General features: G+C 49.1%; 2 pseudogenes; both read right to left on the bottom strand.

The window, feature by feature from the left end:
- Positions 1 to 3214: 3214 nt before the first annotated feature.
- On the bottom strand, positions 3215 to 4222 carry LOC144727916 (trace amine-associated receptor 365 pseudogene; annotated as a pseudogene).
- An 8407-nt stretch (positions 4223 to 12629) lies between these two features.
- LOC144727917 (trace amine-associated receptor 365 pseudogene) lies at positions 12630 to 13637 on the bottom strand (annotated as a pseudogene).
- Positions 13638 to 20038: the final 6401 nt, after the last annotated feature.

The following is a 20038-nucleotide window of genomic DNA, read 5'->3' on the forward strand; positions in this document are numbered from 1 at the left end:
GCCCGTTTACAATCACCATGCAATGTTCGGTCACGATATTCTGGTTAACACGTAGTGATTCATTCCATCATCCATGCAAAACACTGTCTGCGAGAGATCCCGGACGACGCCACCCCATTATGGTTTTTTTTTAAATGAAATTTTGATAAAAAATAATTAAATTTAATAAAATTCCGAAAAATGCGCAAATCGCATTAATTATGTTAATGTGTGTATTAATATGCATAAATTATGATAATGTGTGTAATTATATGCATAAATTATGATAATCACGGGGATAATCGTAGTAATTTATGCGGATGCTTGCGATTATGTTAATGTAAGCAGTTATGATAATTAAGCTTAGTTTCGTTTATCCAGAGTTATATCAATCAGGATAACACGATTATCATTGATTAAACATTTACCGATTATCTTAGTGTGTGTTGTGTTATTTTAGGTTTCCAGTTTCATATCTCATCACAGGATACAGTTCTAAGGAATAAGACAGTTTTGCATGGACTTGGAAATAAGCACTCGAACAGTTGGTGTTAAGCAATTTTAATTCTAAACAAACACATGACACTCTAGTATGCAAAAGCAAGTATACGTCAATAAATTCATGGGCAAGATTATGCAATTAACGAAAATGAATGACTAAAACATTTCTTATTCATGTAACTCGACGGCAGCAACTGCTTTGCACGATCAGTTGATATTGAACGCACCACCTTGAAATGGCAACCCTTTTTGAAACGCAAATATCACTTTTTGAAAGTCTTATTCGTATGCGTGCTGTGTGTGCGTTGTCCCCTTGTAAAATTAATTACATTTCTTAGAGCCGGGAGTTGTGTCGTTAGCTTGTGTGGTGTGGGAGGGAATATACAAACAGCGGCCAGGTTCTCTCTGCTTGGGCGTGGCCGCAGCGAGCCGTGCTGCCTTCCTCTCTCCACTGCTCGATTGAGTTTGCACGACGCTCGCCGTCGTGGTGCGCGATGATTCCGTCGTCGGATAGCGCGCAGCTCCTCCACGAGTCGGCACGACGCTCGGTGACGTCCGAGTCGTGCTGCTCTTGCGCTCTCTCTCCCTCTACTGCTAGATGACGAGTTGGCACGACGCTCGGTGACGCCCGGGTCGTGCTGCTCGTGCGCTCTCTCTTTCTCTCCTTGATCGCTGTCGACTTCACACGGACACTCGCCCTTCATGCGGTGTTGCTCAGGCTCTGGACAACGCGGCTGTGCGCGATGATTCTGTCGTCGCTGCGACGTCTTGTCTGTTCTCACTGGGTGTTAGTCGGTGTGGGTATCAAGCACACTGCACATTCGATGGCGTTTTCTCTCTCTTGGTGGCAGCTCCAGGCTTCTCCACTGCTGGATGATTGTTGGGTCGGCACGACGCTCGGTGACGCCCGGGTCGTGCTGCTGCTGCTGTCGCTCTCTTGATCGCTGCCAACTTCACACGGACACTCGCCCCTAATTCAGGCTGTGTTGGCTCAGGCTCTGGACGACGCGGCTGTGCGCGCTCACCGGCTTGGAGCGCTCTGGCGATGAACGATGGCTTTGATGCTCATCCGCTGCTGCTCGTCCTTTTCGATGCTAGCTTGGTCGACGCTTGGCGATTTCCGCCCTTTTACAGGTTGATTGCTTGTCGTCACTCGTCACTCTCTCTTCTACGTGCTTCCTTTGTTCGTGCAGCTGCCAGCTTCACTCGCACTTAACTTCGTTCTGCGAGAAGCGACACCTGCTATCGGCATCGGTGTTTGCTCCCTCACGACGCTCCGCCAGCCGGAGCACGGCTGAAACCCATCCTCGACCCAGGTTGAACTCAGACTTCTGCGTTCTGCGAGAAGTGACACCTGCTATCGGCATCGGTGTTTGCTCCCTCACGACGCTCCGCCAGCCGGAGCACGGCTGAAACCCAGCCTCGACCCAGGTTGAACTCAGACTTCTGCGACTCGAACGACCCCTCCTCGTTCCATCTCTCCTCGAGGCACGATCTGCCCCAGCTCTCTTGCGAGCCCCGTCGCAACGCCGCATCGCAAGCCGAGTTGCGAGACTGAGCGCGACTCGAACCAGACTGCACTCAGGCTGTCACCTTAACGATGTCTCGTCGTCCCATCTCTCCTCGAGGCACGACTGCCACAGCTCCCTTGCGAGCCCCGTCGCAACGCCGCGTCGCAAGCCGAGTTGCGAGACTGAGCACGACTCGAACCAGACTTCTTATTCGCTATGTGCGCTTGTGCTTAAACTCAAAATGTGACTCTCCTCTCTGCGCATTCCTTGTGGGAGGGAGAACAAAACAGATGTTCTCGGAATGTTAGCACAAACTCCCCCCTTTGTGACCTTTTTGCTCCCTTCTTGCTTGCCCCGCGTGGGTCATTCAGAGGCCAGACCCCGCTGGAAGACAAAGGTGGTCGAGGAGATGTATGCAATACCTTGTGGTCCTGTGTGTTACATTTATTTTTGATATTTCTTACGGGTTCCTTCGGTCTTAGTATCGTGGTAATCATTCGTCTATGTTTAATGAATAATCGTAATGATCCTTGTTACATCATTATTTTGAGGGTTTTGCCAAGTTTAGTTCTCCAGAGATTGGTGTTTATTCTGAGTTATATTTTAATGTCCTGAGGTTGAGTGTAACTATGTTTCCACTTAAGCTTTCTGGAATTCGTACTCTTTAGTTTTTAGGAAGGTCATGTAGATAGGAAACATATAATTCTAAATAATATGTATGCGGTGAATACGAGTAATATAAGGGAATTACTAATAAAAAGCCCCTATTGTTTGTTGGTTAATTCTTTTTGTTAAGTTTTTACTTTTCGGTAAGGTAAACGTAAAAAAAAAACGCGAGTTGCAACCGTTATTATTCTTTACTCTGCACCTTATCTGTACATCTCTAGATGTCTTGGGAGGTTAGTCCATCAATCTTTTTGTCCATCTGGATGTCTATGACCTCTCTGTGACCGAATTCTTATCGTTTTAATGGCGCTTCATGTTTCATGGATTCCTGGTGTGCTTGTGAGGAGAAGTGAGTTGTTTTCATTGTTTAATTAAAAAAATAATATATATTTAGGAAAATAAAACATTTTTTTTAAATTATTCTTAATATTAATAATCGAAAACAGGGCATATATACAACAGAAGTCTAAAACTACAGGAAGTGACGTTTCTTCATCGTCACAGAGGCCATGGTTACCCAGGGATTGAGTATCTCAATGAGAAACGCAGCCCGCGCTTCATTCGGACAACTTAAAGTTCCTCTCTCCCGCCCTGAAAATCCGAAGACTGAGGATCTTGCGGAAGGCGCCGCGGAACTGGCGGTTGAAGGAGGCGTAGAGGAGTGGGTTGACGGCCGAGCTGATGTAGCCCATCCAGGTGGCCACCTCGTACTCGACGTCGCAGTTCCCGACAAACGGGAAGACAAGCACGATGATGAAGAAGGGCATCCACGAGAGAAAGAAAGCTACAATGATACTGCCCAGAGTCACCGTGGCGTTGTGCTCGCGTCGCATGTTGCTCATCCTCTGCTGGCTATGGCTTTGGACCTTTGTGGTCGCTGCCTTGATTTGCCGAGCCTGGGTACGCGCCACGTGTTAGATGCGCGCGTACATGGCCGTGATGACGAGCATGGTCAGGAAGTAGGGGAAGGCGCTGTAGAAGAAGTGCAGTGCGATGTCGACGTTAAAGAGACAGTCGTCCGGGCAGCCCACCCTCTCGATGCTGCTGGGTGATAGCTGGGGGCTGAAGCTCAGCAAGCTTGGCGAGGTGAAGAGAGCAGCCCCGAACCAGCAGATGAGCAGCATCGCCACGAGGGTGCGTTTGGTGATGCGCTGAGCGTAGCGCAGCGGGTCGCAGATGGCCACGTAGCAGTCGTAGGCGATGCAGCTCAGGTGGAAGATGGACGAGTTGCAGAGGGTGTAGTCGACGAAATATAAGATGTTGCAGAAGCTGTAGTCGTAGTACCAGCAGTTGTAGAAGGTGCCCACCATGCACAAAGGAATCACTATGGACCCCAAGCCGAAGTCGGAGACAGCGAGGGACATCGCGAAGATGTTGGTGTGAGTCTGCAGCTGCCGGAAGATGATGACTGAGCTGATGATGAGCATGTTGCTGAGGATCGTAACAACGATGAAGAAGCTGATGATGATGAGGATGATCGGTCGGCTTTTCTCCGGCAGGCTCGGCCCGCTGCAGTTGTAGCCGTGATAGTCGATGCATTGCAACGTCTTGGTTGTGTTTGCCATGACTTTGAGGGGTCCGGTTGAAAGTAGCTTTGGTACCCTTTGACCTCACCACTGGAGAAATGTCAGTCTTAATGAGTGATTAATATAATCGGTATTTAGTTAAGCGGTAGTAGCTTCTTTTTTTCAAGCTGCCTTTGCGAGTAAAACTTTAACTAAAGAAATGCTCGTAGACTTTCTAAAGCGGGACTAAAACAACGTACCCTGAATGTATCTGCTTCTATGCTCGGATTATGATCGCATTTACATTACTTTCTCAAAATTTCAACACATCGTTAAAAACGTTTCATACAAATCTTGATGATAATTACGATGACGATGTTTTCGATATGATGCGCAACTGACAATCTGATCGCACTGTTGACGCTGATGCGCTTTATCTAAAGATGATGATGCTCATGGTCCTGTGCTCGTTTCCGTGGTAAACAGTGATGGCGATGACGATTCCCGAAGGTGGTCGGATGCAGTTTTTGACTCGTGCTCGAACTTTCTCCTCCCTGACTCTGGCTCCCCAGGTTCCTCGCGCAGTTGCACTCCGGCCACTGTGGAAACCGCCAAACAGAGAGGACCACAAGCAACTCACTCACTCACCACACTCATTGCCGTGCCTCGTTACCCATGGGTTTTACCGCACGTTTCATTGCCCTGCATCTGCACGCCTAAACAGGTTTCGCTTTAACGCACCTTTTTTTCTCTTAACGCACACCGCGGGTAGTCTAGCGTGTGACGGACTACCTCTCTGAGCAGCGTCGGTGTTGGCTGCCTTGTTCGCTGATCCTGGCGCAGTTATACTCCGATTGACGTCTCCGCCCGAGTCGTCGTTTCGAAAACACTTCACTGTATTATTAACATCACTACCACCTCATTTGCGTCACCTCAACTCCGCGCACGACATCGTCATCGTCACCTATCTCGATATCCGTCTTCGCCTCCACCTTTCGTTTCGATATTCGTCGTCTCGCCTTCCAGGAATACATGACTGCCACACGTCGTATATTTATAGACGATGTAAAAACAACACACTCAGGAAGAAACCAGTAGTACAGTCTTCTTGGTTCCTTCGGTAAAGTCACGTAGAAGGGAAATAATAAAATAACAAAAATTAAACATAATAAAATAATTCTCACGACGTTTCGGCTACAACGCAAGCAGCCGTCCTCAGGTGAAGAATGAAACACCACCAAGCTTGGAGCGTATATTAAAGCTGGGTTGGAGGGGGAAGAAGAGCGCCTTGACAAAATAATTTGCATATCAAGAGGAATTTAGCATATTTATGGGAAATGCGTAGGAGGTGGGCGGGGGGTTTCAAAATCATATTATGCCCGTGCATTATGCAGGATTAGCAGCATCAAAGGGAGGGGATAGGGGGTAGCGTTAACAAAGGGAAGGAATGTTAATAGTAGGTAGCTGCTGTTACTAAACCACCACGTAAAAAACTAAAGTATAAACTACATAGTATCATCAGTATACTAAATATACTCTCCAATAAGCTCAGCTACTAACAGTAAGTAATACATTACAATTCTATGTCGCAAAAATTATGATATGCTTCCAGCTAAACTTTTTTCTCTTACATCACACAAACACCTCAGCCGTGGCAGATCACTTTTACAATTCAGTGGGCTCACATGACATTCACTTCTCCAAGACAGAGGTTCTCTGCAAGCCATCTGGCTACTATGAGAGATTCGTTCATGAGGCTATCCACATATACAAACTTACAGAGACAATTTCAACCAAGAAGATGGATTCTGGCTCAGCAATCATTGGAAGGACGTAATAAACCATTTCGGATCTTAACTGATTGTGTCCACGTTTACGGTGACTTTCAGACCGCAGTCCACTCACTGGCATTGACTATATATCTTGTATTCTCCACAGGGAATTGATTCTTTGCTCCTGTCTTGCATCACGGCAGATGTGTAGCGTACGTTCACAGGAAGTTCCTGTTTTTGTATGCTAATTTTGGTCATGTGACTAGGAAGTGACGATTTTAGATTTTCAGTGAACCACGCGGGCTTCTGCCATCTTACTGATAATTCAAGATGGCGGCACGCATCACATCTCAGTGAGACCAGAGCCGCACTTGTCCATTGTGGGAGCTTAAGAAGCATTGTCTGTAAGTTGTTTATATTCCTATAATATTGGCAATGCTGTTGTAATGTTGGAATGACCGTTATAGTGATGTAAATGCCTTTATGGTGCCGTTAAGTTGTTGTAGTAAATACGAGGCCTAGTTAGTAACGAAGCCTGCGACTTTCCTTATTGTGGATGTTACTTGTGATTTAGTAGGTCGAGTCAGACTTGTGCCTATGTTGCGTTCCTGAGAGTAAAGATGACGAAGCATATCATCCACGGTTTAGTGTTATGTGTAATGCTGTACATTTGGGGTGCAGTGGGATGAATACACGATGTGCCTGTATGCAACGCACCGGCTTGTGCTCTTGTCTAGCTGTTCAGTGGTAATGTAGGGGCCTGGTCCGTCCAGGATCAATTGTTATCTAAGACAATGTTCTTATGCTGTGGTGTTCATTGTGTTGGTATTTCCGGATTATAACAGATGCTGTATCTGTGTTTTCTCACCAGTTTTACCTTGTTACAATCAATAAATGACGATTGGAGTTGGACGTTCATCCTGGCTCCGAGGGTTTATTGAACGCAAGGTTATCTACTCGACTAGCGGTGCAACGCAGCGCACAGCAAAGCCGAGATATTTAACCATCCATCGTGATGCTGGTTCAGATCTCTACTCACCACGCGTGACACGGGGGCACCGGTGAAGGGGGTTGCAGGTTCGGAGTGTGTCGTGGTTATGTATTGGCTCTGTGTGTGTGTGTCTTGGCTCTGTGTGTGTGTGTCTTGGCTCTGTGTGTGTCCTGTCTATGTGTGTGTCCGTACTCTATATAAGGGGGCATCCGCGCTCTCATGGGGTCGTGGGGGCGTGGGGGAAAGGGAGGAGAGGGTAAGAGGGAGATGAGAGGGAGGGGGGTAAGAAGGAGCGGGGGTGAGAGAGAGCGGGGTAAGAGGGGGGGAGTAAGAGGGAGTGGGGGTATGGGGGAGGAAGGGGGGTGAGAGAGAGGGGGTAGGTGAGAGAGGGGGGTAAGGGGAAGTGTGAATAAGAGTTGGGAGGAGGGGTAAGAGGGAGGGGGGTAAGGGGGGGTGAGAGAGAGGTGATAGGTAAGAGAGGGGGGGTGGGGGGTAAGAGGGAGTGTGAATAAGAGAGGGAGGGGGGGGTAGCAGGAGGGGTTAGAGGGCGGGGGGGATGAGAGGGTATGGGGGTGTCTCTGGATGATATTCTCAATTAGAGCTCAGTTTTCACACTTGTTTCTCCTGCCACTGAGGACCCAGCCCCCTCCTCTTCCCTCGCGGAGACCCCCTGGGGGTCCCGGCGCAGTAAGCACACATTATTTTAGGCATCTTTCTAATTTAAAGCTTTCGTGAGTGCAGGGATTCATCTTCTTGTTTCTTTCGGTAAAGTCTCGTAGAAGGGAAATAATAATAAAAAACAATCAAATACAATTCTCACGACGCTTCGGCCACAATGCAAGCAGCCGTCCTCAGGTGAAGAACAGGTCTGTCGGAAAGACAGCGTCTGAATGAACACCACCAAGGTTGGCAGCGTATATTTAAGCTGGGTAAGGGGTGGAAGGTCTTTCCGACAGACCTGTTCTTCACCTGAGGACGGCTGCTTGCGTTGTGGCCGAAACGTCGTGAGAATTGTATTTTATTATGTTTTATTTTTATTATTTTAGTATTTCCCTTCTACGTGACTTTATCGAAAGAACCAAGAATATATTTTAGGGATGTTTAAACATTTGAACTCATCATGGATAAATTGGCATTGACGAGGCACGCTACGTGCTCTCGGCTTCGTATTGCTCATCACGGAGAGCGATGTCACGGGTTTGTGGGGTCAGCCGAGGGCAGCTCGTTGTGTCGCTTCGTCTATCTGTCTCTGTGAGTGAACACGCAGACTCCAAAACGCCCAGCAGGCGTCAGGGTAGAGGTCGAATCCATGACATCCTGTTTACCAGGCTGGATTTTTTTGTCTCCACGCTTACAATCAACCGCCACGCGTTAAGCGAATTTCGCCACTGCTGTGATGAGCCAAATCGTTGAGCTCTCATTTGTGGCCCAAGTCGCTTCTGGAAAATGGCTACACAGCTCAGCGGGCCCTTACCTGGCAAAATAAAAAAATATATATAGTTTGAGTTGACGTGATTGGTTACGTGGATGATCCCTCCCAAACGGCCATCCACACGGCAGAAGGTTGGGGTGAGGGAAGTGGCACATCCGCCCGTGCGCGGTGATCCACCAACCCCTCGGTGCCGTCTCCACGTCAGTGCCGGATCGCAGCCACCAGCCCACGTGCAGCGTGGCCACCACCACCACTCAGAAGGGTCGTGGTGAGTGGGGTGGTGGTGGAGGGCGGTGAGCAACTGGAGTCCATCTGCTCCGCGCTGCATGCGGGGAGTGTGCCGGGTTCCCCCGAGCACGTGGCGACTCGGATTCGATTCCCGCTCACGGCCAACATCAGTAGCGATTATCTGAACCAGTCATGGGCCTCCCATAGGTGGACTCAGCCTTAAACGAGTACACGGTGCGCTGTGTGAACATTGCCACGAGGTAGACAAAGGCGGCCGGGCGTGGTGCTGGCCACCCACCCGTTCGTTTTCCGTTCCGGCCTTCATAGGTGTTCGCTAACAGCACTTGCCCCAACAGTCTGTTAAAGAGTATATGGGGGATCTTTGTCTTTGTTTTCAATGGGTGGGTGAGTGGCTGAGTGAGTGGGTGAGTGAGTCAGTGGATGATTAAGGGAGTTAATGGGTGGGTGGGTGAGTGAGTGGGTGAGTGTTTGGGTGAGTGGGTGGGTGTGGGAGTGGCTGAGTGAGCGGGTGAGTGAGTCAGTGGATGAGTAAGGGAGTTAATGGGTCGACCAACTGCCCCCCCCCCCCGCTAGAGCTCCCTCTCGTGGCAGCACGAGACATTTGCGTGATTTAAAGTCGTGATTCTTGGATGTACACACGTAGTTGCAGTGAGAAATAGAGAAATGCAGATATCTGCGGACAGGATTCAGGCCTCCTTGAACACGTGCACGGTTGAGCATTAGTTTGTGGCCGAGTTGGAACGTACATATGGTTTGGACTTGGGCATTTTTGGGATATTGGTAAATGTGCGAATGGGCTGAAGGCAAAGTTGAGTGCACATTGATGGGGCTGAGTCGGGTCTAGTTAAACGCGCACATGATTGGGCTTAGCCTTGTTTGCCATACCGTTAAATAGGGTGTTGGTGTCGTTTGTTATATGGCCGAATGTGTCTTCAACTTTCATTATGGGCAATTGTAATGTGGATATTAGCGTCTCGTTAATGAGGTGGAATTCATTATGAACATCAAACTTGTAGGTGATACTTAACACAGCAAAGCCTTGACCATCACTGGGGTTACGTTCTTGAAAATAGCTGCAATCGGCAAATCCGCGATCCACAATCTCAAGAGACATTTAATTGGAAACAGGGTTTGGTTCAACGGTTCGTAATACGACAACACTCTATCATGTTGTACGTTACTACACATCAACCCAGACATTAAACAGGGGGCATTTTGAATGTAAAATATTAATATTTTCTAGCGTTAAATACAACTTGTACGGTAAATGTATGGAATTATATATCTATGTTTATGTAATGTACAATACTTAGACACGCCGTCTACTATAGGGAGACATCTTGTGGCTGAACCTCGCTGCCACTGCGTGACCTGGGGCCTGTGATGGGCCGTGTGGGAGACAAGATGGATACAAGACGGAGATAACATGGAGACAAGACGAAGTAAAGATGGAGACAAGACGGTGCTGCGTGTGTTCTTCCGTGGCAGCATCACCGCCAGTGGTCCAATTACGCCGTGCATGCAGGAATCTCGCGGTTACCCGCGAATTGGCGACCCACAGGGCCACAATCGGCGAACTGCGCCTCGATTTGGTGCGAAACCACGAGAGCCAAAGCCACCAGTGGGATTTGCTGTACTGCAATTTATAATTGTACTAGCTTTGCTACCCGGCTTCGCCCGGGGCTTGGATTTACCACGCCCGGCCGCCTTTGTCTCCCCAGTGGCGATGTTCACACACCACACCAGTTACTCGTTTGAGGCTGAGTCTACCTAGGGGAGGCCCAGGAGCGGTTCAAATAGTCGTCACCGGCGGTGGCCGTGAGCTAGAATCAAACTCGGGTCGCCTAAGTTCGTAGAGCAGCGCGCTAAGCACTGCGCATGCGCGGATGACGTGCCAGATGTGACGTCACAGCTCACTTGCCATGCAAAATATCTGCATTATTGCGCCCCCCCCCCCCCCAAAAAAAAAATACCAAAGTATATTTTTATGATTTGTGCATGGTGTACAGTCTGGAAAGTACCCACATGGCAAATTTCAAGTTTGTTGCATGTCGGGAAGTACGCTAAACATTTTGAACAGTCACATAATCACAACTTTTATATATTTGGAGATCATTCATGGTGGGCAGATATATGGGCAATTGGGGATAATGTATGAATGGAGATTATGCCAATGATAGTTATTTCATTAAACGGTAGAATGTTGTATATAGAGAGCCTTGTTGAGCATTGAGAGGGGGTGAGGGCTGATTCGTGGCCCCGTGTGATCATGTTGTGGGTCTTCGTTGGTGCCCGACTTAAATGGACATCACCGCAGCTGAACGCTGGCGTGTGTGAGGGCAGAAACACGGCACGGGATCGTAGAAAACAATTCCAGAGGTCCAACAAAACTTGAGCGTTTAAATGTCACGTCAGCCACTCCTGCGATCTCGGTAAGACCATGGCCATAAGTGCCAGCGACGCCCGGTGACACGTGCAAGCAAGGTTTGGAGAGCTCACAAGGTGGAGTGGTTTCTCTACGAGCACAGAGCAGAAACAACAGTTTGAGGCAGTGGTTCTTAACCTTTTACCGCAACCTTCTCAATTATTAAAACGTGTATGATGTTAAGAAATACTTAGGTTTGATGATACAAAGGAGTTGTAACTTACGTGACCGTGCTTCATTTTTCGATGATTTACCTTTGGTTGCCGTCCATAAATGACGTCCGCGATTTTGGATGATTTTTGACCCCCCCCCCCTTCGTCACACGATGTCACAAAAAGTCAGACCCCCCCTCAAATATGAAGTCACAGAACTCTGCCCCCCCCCCAAAAAAAAACATGCTTCAAATCGCTTTAAACTATTGTCATTGTAGTGCGTATTTAATGTGGCGCTGCACTCTGATGTTGTAGTAGAAACATTCATTAACACGTCTATTTTAATTAAATAGAACGTGTTGTCTATATTTATATAAAGTTGCGCATTTTAATGTGACGTCACATTTCTCAAACCCCCCCCCCCCCCCCCTCGTCACACATCGATACAAATGTCTGACCCCCCCACCCCTAGGTCCGTGACGTCATTTATGGACGGAATTCTCAGAAAGGGCATCTCGCACACCCCGCGAAAGCGCGCACCCCAGGTGAAGAACCACTGGTCTAAGGGAACAATTTAACAGAGGTACAGTGGTCCCTCGGTGATCGATGCCATCGTTTAACGATATTTCGGTTAACCATCTTGCCTCCCATAGGGTCCCATTGTTTCTGTTATTGATACATTTTCGAGGAACGATATGTGTTTACCATATCACGCTGAAGCCGATTTCGGCCAATCGGAGTGCTCCTAGTGGATGCAGCAGACCTCAGCCAATCGACGACGCCCTTTTATGAGCATTTTGAGAGCAACTGACAGCTAGCTTTTGAATATTGGATGTTCGTTGCTTATAGAAACAACTCTCTTGAATACTTTGTCTGTTTTTTTACTTAAAACTTAAATAAGATCAATAACAATGGCCCCTATAATGAATGCGAACAAAGACAAGACAGTAAGGAAAACGTTTTCTCCCACACCAACTTCTTCATAAACTCCTGAAGCCATCCATCTTCTTAGCCTAAGGTATGACATGCTCTATGTATTGACCTTTTTAGGCTCTGTTACTTATTTATCCATGTTTATATTAAATTGTTAAAACGTTCTTATGACGTTTATTTATTAACACTGCATGTATAAATATAATAAACTATGTTTTTTGGGTGAAAAATGTCAACTTCTGATCGTCTTGGAGCAAATGAAGCATTTAACATGTATTTCATATATTCGATTAACGAAATTTTAAAATAACGATGGTTTTCGTGGCACCAATTAATATCGTTCACCGAGAGACCACTGTAGATACAAGATGGACAGGTAGTCTTGCAAACAGTGCAGTATCATACCAATGTTAGAGCGAAGTCTAAAACTACAGGAAGTGACGTTTCTTCATCGTCACAGAGGCCATGGTTACCCAGGGATCGAGTATCGCAATGAGAAACGCAACCCGTGCTTCATTCAGACAACTTAAAGTTCCTCTCTCCCGCCCTGAAAATCCGAAGACTGAGGATCTTGCGGAAGGCGCCGCGGAACTGGCGGTTGAAGGAGGCGTAGAGGAGTGGGTTGACGGCCGAGCTGATGTAGCCCATCCAGGTGGCCACCTCGTACTCGACGTCGCAGTTCCCGACAAACGGGAAGACGAGCACGATGATGTAGAAGGGCAATCACGAGAGGAAGAAAGCTACAATGATACTGCCCAGCGTCACCGTGGCGTTGTGCTCGCGTCGCATGTTGCTCACCCTCTGCTGGCCTTGGCTTTGGACCTTTGTGGTCGCTGCCTTGATCTGCCGAGCCTGGGTGCGCGCCACGTGGTAGATGCGCGCGTACATGGCCGTGATGACGAGCATGGTCAGGAAGTAGGGGCAGGCGCCGTAGAAGAAGTGCAGGGTGACGTCGACGCTAAAGATACAGTCGTCCGGGCAGCCCACCCTCTTGATGGCGCTGGGAACGAGCTGGGGGCTGAAGCTCAGCAGGCTTGGTGAGGTGAAGAACGCCGCCCCGAACCAGCAGATGAGCAGCATCGCCACGAGGGTGCGTTTCGTGATGCGCTGAGCGTAGCGCAGCGGGTCGCAGATGGCCACGTAGCGGTCGAAGGCAATGCAGCTCAGGTGGAAGATGGAGGAGGTGCATAAGGTGTAGTCGACGAAATATAAGACGTTGCAGAAGCTGTAGTCGTAGTACCAGCAGTTGTAGACGGTGCCCACCATGCGCAGAGGCATCACTATGGACCCCAAGCCGAAGTCGGAGATGGCGAGGGACATCGCGAGGATGTTGGTGTGAGTCTGCAGCTGCCGGAAGATGATGACTGAGCTGATGATGAGCATGTTGCTGAGGATCGTAACCACGATGAAGAAGCTGATGATGATGAGGATGATCGGTCGGCTTTTCTCCGGCAGGCTCGGCCCGCTGCAGTTGTAGCCGTGATAGTCGATGCATTGCAACGTCTTGTTTGTGTTTGCCATGACTTTGAGGGGTCCCGTTAAAAGTAGCTTTGGTACCCTTGGACCTCACCACTGGAGAAATGTAAGTCTTAATAAGTGGTTAATATAATCGGTATTTAATTAAGCAGTAGTAGCTTCTTTTTTTCAAGCTGCCTTTGCGAATCCAAACTTTCTCAGAATTGCAACACACCGTTAAAAACGTTTCATACAAATGTTGATGATAATTACGATGACGATGTTTTCGATATGATGTGCTACTGACAATCGGATTGCACTGTTGACGCTCATGCCCTTTCTCTAAAAGACGACGATGCTTCTGGTCCTGTGCTCGTTGAGGTAGTAAACAGTGATGGTTATGGCGATGACGATTTCCGAAGGCGGTCGATTGCAGTTTTTGACTTGGGCTCGAACTTTCTCCTCCCTGACTCCGGCTTCCCAGGTTCCTCGCCCGGTTGCACTCCGGCCACTGTGGAAACTGCTAAACAGAGAGGACCACAAGAAACTCAGTCACTCACCACACTCATTGCCGTGCCTCGTTACCCATGGATTTTTTCGCACGTACCATTGCCCTGCATCTGCACGCCTAACATCGCTTTAACGCACGTGTTTTTCGCTTAACGCACACCGCGAGTAGTCTATAGTGTGACGGACTACCTCTCTGAGCAACGTCGGTGTTGGCTGCCTTGTTCGCTGATGTTGGCGCAGTTATACTCCACCCGTGTCTTCGTTTCGAAGACACTTCACTGTATTATTAACATCACTACCACCTCATTTGCATCACCGCAACCCCGCGCGGCATCGTCGTCGTCACCTACCTCGCTATCCGTCTTCGCCTCCACCTATCGCTTCCATATTCGTCGTCTCGCCTTCCAGGAATAAATGAATGTCACACGTCGTATATTTATAGACGATGTAAAAACAACACACTCAGGAAAAAAACAGTAGTACAGTATTGTCAAAACATCTAAGGAACTGGAAACGTTATTTGGTGTTCCTCCTCCTTCTCCCGCCTGTGCCCAATGACCATTCCCTTCTCGCTTCTGGCCCTCTTACGCTGGAACAATCTGCCCCGACACGTCAATCAGCCTCACTCTTCATGAATCGTTCTGCCATTAAACACTGATTTTCCATTACTTACTCCAACTCCCCCCCCTTTCCCTATTCATTAACACCATCATCATCATCGTACCTCTTCAAAACTTCCCTACCCATACTCTCTGGTTTCTATATTAGCTCTCTTCACTTACTACAGTGATTTTGGCTGTAAGGGTTCCACCTGAAGACGGAAGCTTGTGTTGCCTCCGAAACGTCGTGATTTAATTTATTTTATTTTATTTTTTACCTACGTGACTTTACCGAAAAAACCAAAGAGTACGAATCCTTGCAGTCACGAAAGCTTCAAATCTAGAATCCCTACCCATCCCTCGCACTCATCATCATGAAACACCCACTGCCACTATCACCGCCGTATATTACACACATCGTCACGTTCACCATGTGCCATCATCCTCGTCGACTCATCTCATCGCACGATTCTCCTGGACAAATTGTGTTCATTCCTCGTCGGGCGCCTTGTGTCGAGGCGCAACGTGAATTGAAGCAAGATGAGAAAAGTCGATGGATGGGGATTCGTCAAAGTCGCCTTTGACATCGAGTTGTCAGCTCGAGAAGCAACGTGCGCAAGTTGGGCTCAGGCAGTAACCCACTCTCACACAAACAAAGACTCCAGCGTATAGCCTTAGCAGTGTGTAGCGGTGTAGTGGTGGTGTAGTGTAGTGGTGTGTCGGTGTGTATTGCAGTGGTGTGTAGCGGTGTGCTGTGGTGGTGGTGTAGCGGTGTGTCAGTGTGGTGTAGCGGTCTGTAGTGTAGTGTTGTGTCGGTGTGTATTGCAGTGGTGTTTTGGTGTGCTGTGGTGGTGGTGTAGCGGTGTGTAGTTGTGTGTAGTGGCGAGTAGTGGCATAGCGGTGTTGTGTAGCGGTGTGTCGTGTGGTGTGGTGTGTTGTGGTGTGGCGGTTTGTAGTGGTGTAGCGGTGGGGTGTGCTAGTGTCGTGGTGTAGGAGTTCAAATTTTTGACTTGTCATAGGCGTGCAGTGTGGTGAGTGTTTGGTGAATGGGTCTGGTGAGTGTGTTTGTGAATAATGAAGCTGGTGGCTGGTGATTGGTTGGTTGATGGCTGCTCCGCTTCAGGAGGTTATAGGGTGGTGAGTGCGAACAAAGGGCGTGCCTGGTGAGTGTCTAACCAGTGGTGAGCTGTCTTGTGAGTGGTATTTTGGAAAGGTCAAATGTCAGCTGAGTGGTTGGAAAATGGCAGTGGTGGCAGAGGTGGGTGGTTAGCATCTGGCAGAAGTCGCAATCGGGTACCCGATACCCGTACCTTTCCCGATACCCGGCTACCCTTACCCGGCCGGGTACGGGTACGGGTTCCCGTTTGCGACCCTGGTGCGCCCGGGTACGGGTACGGGTGGGCCGTGAGCCACTGGTGAGTAACCGTTTGTCACTCATTTCCCAATATCTTTCCTCTTCTCACAATTCAAGTTCCTAGAATCAACCCACCCGCGCCTGCAACATGGCTTCATCCCAGAGGTCGCAATCGGGTACCCGTACCCTACCCGATACCCGGCCGGGTACGGGTAGCCGGGTATCGGGTAGGGTACGGGTACCCGTTTGCGACACTGGTGCGGCAGGGTTCGGGTACGGGTAAGGAATCAAAACCCGTTTGCAACCTCTGGCATCTGGTGAGAGTATCAGGTGGTGAGCAGTGTCAGGCGTCTGGTGATTGTTGAGAGTAGCGAGCAGAGTCAGGACAGAGCCCATGTAAGGGGAGAAGGGGGCTGAGCAGACAGAAAAGATATGCCCCGTCTCTAGGACGGGCTGCCCTCTAAATAATAACTGACCCTGTACAATCCATCGTTGGATGAAGGCCACCCCGCGTCCGTGTCCCAGTCGTGAGAAGTGTTGCAACCTGCAGTGTGGTGGGTGGATTGGGTGGGTTGGCAAGTGGGTGTGAGTGAGTGAATCTGTGGGTGAGTGAGTGGATGAGTGGGTGGGTGACTGCGTTGTGGCCTGCAAGTGTGGTGGTTGATCAGGGTGTGGGTGAGATGAAGCAGTCTGGTAGACCCGAGTGCTTAACGCGAGTGTATTCATCAACGAGTAGAGTTCACATGAACAGTAACCGTGATAGTAGTAGTAGCGACAGAGGAATTATAAGGAGGCAACTGACCGCCGGTGAGCGAGAGACCCAGAGACTCGGAGATCCACACATAGACTCGCGTAGATACCCGGGGCCTCCTTTCCAAGGATCGTCACCTTGATGTGCTGGAAAGGCTTTGAGTGTTCCAATGGCCCTGAGAGCGAAGCCGTCGGGAGTTATGCTCCTGGTAGGGTTTCCCATGGCGGTAAGGTCGAGGTTGAGGTCCCAGACGAAGTACGATCCAAGGTGTCCTAGTAACCCCCACCCCTGGGCAGGTAGGGCTCTATAGGTTTGTGTTGCAACTCACCTAGGAGAAGGCCTACTTCGAATTAAAACCTACAGCTCTGTGGTTGCCAGTTGCCATAGCCGTCTTAGCTCGCTGAGCCACTGTGGAGTAACCCTGAGCCGAAAGATTGGGATCGGTGTGCGCGAGCTGATCTGCACTTTAAATCAACTCTAGCACAGGCAGGAGGAAAGTCCTCCAAGCGATAGGGGAGAGGTGGAAACGGTAGGTACAAGATGGCACTGGCTGCCGCAGCTTTTAACCTGCATGTCGGCGACTCGGCCATATTTGTCGTTTGACTGTTGACTAGAGGCAACAACAATATCATCATCATCATCATCATCCGGCAGAACCATCTGATACCAAAGCAGCCATTTCTTGGGACAACACTGCTTGCTCCTGATGGAGAGAGGCCTAGAAAAGGTGCCCGAAACAAAGCTGTCCTCAACTCATCCGGTAGGCTTACCGCAGCCAATAGGCATCTCTTTACGCGGTCAGAAATAAACCAAACTTCCCAACATTTGCATGCTGGAACGGTCGCACAATTGGCGAACTCGGATGAAAACAACCGACCACAAAGACGCTCGACTATCGTGGCAAGGGAGCTTGCCAGACTTGGCATTGGCATCACAGCACAGGGCGAAGTTCGCTTCGCAGAGCAGAGATCCCTGACTGAACACGGGGCGGGATACGTTCTGTTCTGGTCAGGGAAAGTCAAAGTGGAGAGACGTCTGTCGGGCGTTGGACTCACGACGAAGAACACCGTCGCTGGCAAACTCCTGAGCCTTCCAATTGGCCATTCAGACTGCCTGATGTCTCTACGGCTACCCATCCAGGGTAACCAATTTGCCACCATAATCAGTGTTTGTGCACCAACCTTGCAGGCTGATCAAGACGCCAGGGAAGCATTTTATCATGACCTCGGAACTCTTCTCCCAGGGGGTTAATCACAAAGACATGCTTCTTGTGACGGGAGACTTCAGCGCTAGAGTCGGTTAGAACCAGCACCGCTAGACGGGAGCCTTTGGCAAGCGTGGAATTTGCAACTGCAACGACAATGGTCGTATGCACCTGGAGCTCTGCGCAGAACACCACCTCTGCATAAAACACGTGCCTTTCCAACAAAAAGCCAGATATAAGACCACGTGGAGACACCCGTGCTCCAAGCACTGGGATCTACTGGATTACATCCTTGTACGCCAACAGGACACAAGGGACATACTACACACTAAAGTCGCGCCCAGTGCTGACTGATATACAGGCCACAGATTGGCCAGAGCAAAAGTCACCCTCAGGATCAAACCACCACCCAAGAAGAAAGGTCTTCACTCCAAGAAGCTCCAAGTAGAGAAGCCCCCCCCCTGTTAAGGGAGGAATTCCAGAACAAGCTCAAGACCAGGCTCAGTGAACATCACGGATGGAGACCCTGAAGAGCAGAGGAAACATCTAAAACGAATTTTCAGGACATGGCTGTGGAGGTGGTTGGTTTCTCAATGAGGAAATGCAGAGATTGCTTCAATGATAATGATCCGGAAATCGAATCACTCTTCCAGACGAAACGGTCCTGTCATTCCAGACTACTTGCCTGTCCCAATGACCAAGCCGCAACATCTGCATACAGCGCTGCGTGCAAAACCTTGCAAACAAAACTGAGAGTCCTTAAACAAAACTGGTGAACAGACCTCGCAGTAAGGACACAACTGTATGCAGACATGGGGGACATGTGAGCATTCTATGAGGCCCTACGCTCAGTGTATGAACCCTTGCACCAGACACGGGGCCCCCTAAGATCATCAGATGGCACAACCCTTGTGACAGACAAGGAAGCTATCACGCATCGCTGGTCAAACAACTTTAGCAGTCTCTTCGCAGACAAGCGGACGGTCCAAGCAGCATCCATAGCCAAGTTCCAGCAACGCGAAGTGAGGACTGAACAGGACACGCCACCAACACGGGCAGAGATTTCATCTGCCATCAAGAAGCTCAAATCACACAAGGCACCCGGTATCGATGGGATCGCATCCGAAGTGTACAAGGAGGAAGCAGATGCACTTCTGGACAATCTCACAGACAGCAGTGCCGGATTAAGCTAGTGCGGGGCATGTAGCACATGTTATAAAGGCCCCCTAAGTAAAAAAAAAACGCATCAATATTAAAACAACCAGGTACTCGTTTAAGGCTGAGTCTACCTATTGGAGGCCCAGGACCGGTTCAGATAATCTCCACTGATGTTGGCCGTGAGCTGGAATCGAATCCGAGTCGCCGGGTTCGTAGCGCAGCGCGTCATCCTCCCGTGCTGTTACGCCTTACCAACGGTAATCCCTATTGAAGTACGCTGCCCTCGAGGGCCCTCTACATCCGATTCTGGACAGATGGCAGTCTTTTCAAACTTCGACGTCTCTTTGCTAACAACAAAACCATGGAGCAATATGTTCTGGAACTGCTCTTCCCAAATGACTCTGCACTTTTTGTACACGCGGAGAAGGCCCTACGGCTCATTATGAACCGCTTTTCTGAGGCAGATCATGCATTTTGGCCTGACCATCAGCCTGAAGAAACAGAGGTGTTATATCAGCCTCCACCTCGTGGAGTGTACACTCCACCATCAATCAATCACATGGAGACCCAGAAACTCACACATAGACCCACGCAGAAACCCAGGGACTCGGAGACCCACACATAGACTCACATAGAGACCAATTGACTCGGAGATCCACACATAGACTCACATCGAGACCCAGGGACGCAGAGACCCATAGACTCACGTAGAACGACTGACAATAGAGACGTTACAGATGACCTACTTTATATTTAAACCCCCACAACTTGTAGGGCGTCACGGTGGCGAAATGTTAACGACCTCGCTTGGGATACAGGAGGTCGTGGGCACGATACCGACCGTGACGCCTGCTGCTGTGTATTTGTAGTTTGCGTGTCTCTCTCTCCCCG

The sequence above is a fragment of the Lampetra planeri genome, chromosome 27 (assembly GCF_965212315.1).
Source record: "Lampetra planeri chromosome 27, kcLamPlan1.2.h2, whole genome shotgun sequence".
NCBI classification, from domain to species: domain Eukaryota; kingdom Metazoa; phylum Chordata; class Hyperoartia; order Petromyzontiformes; family Petromyzontidae; genus Lampetra; species Lampetra planeri.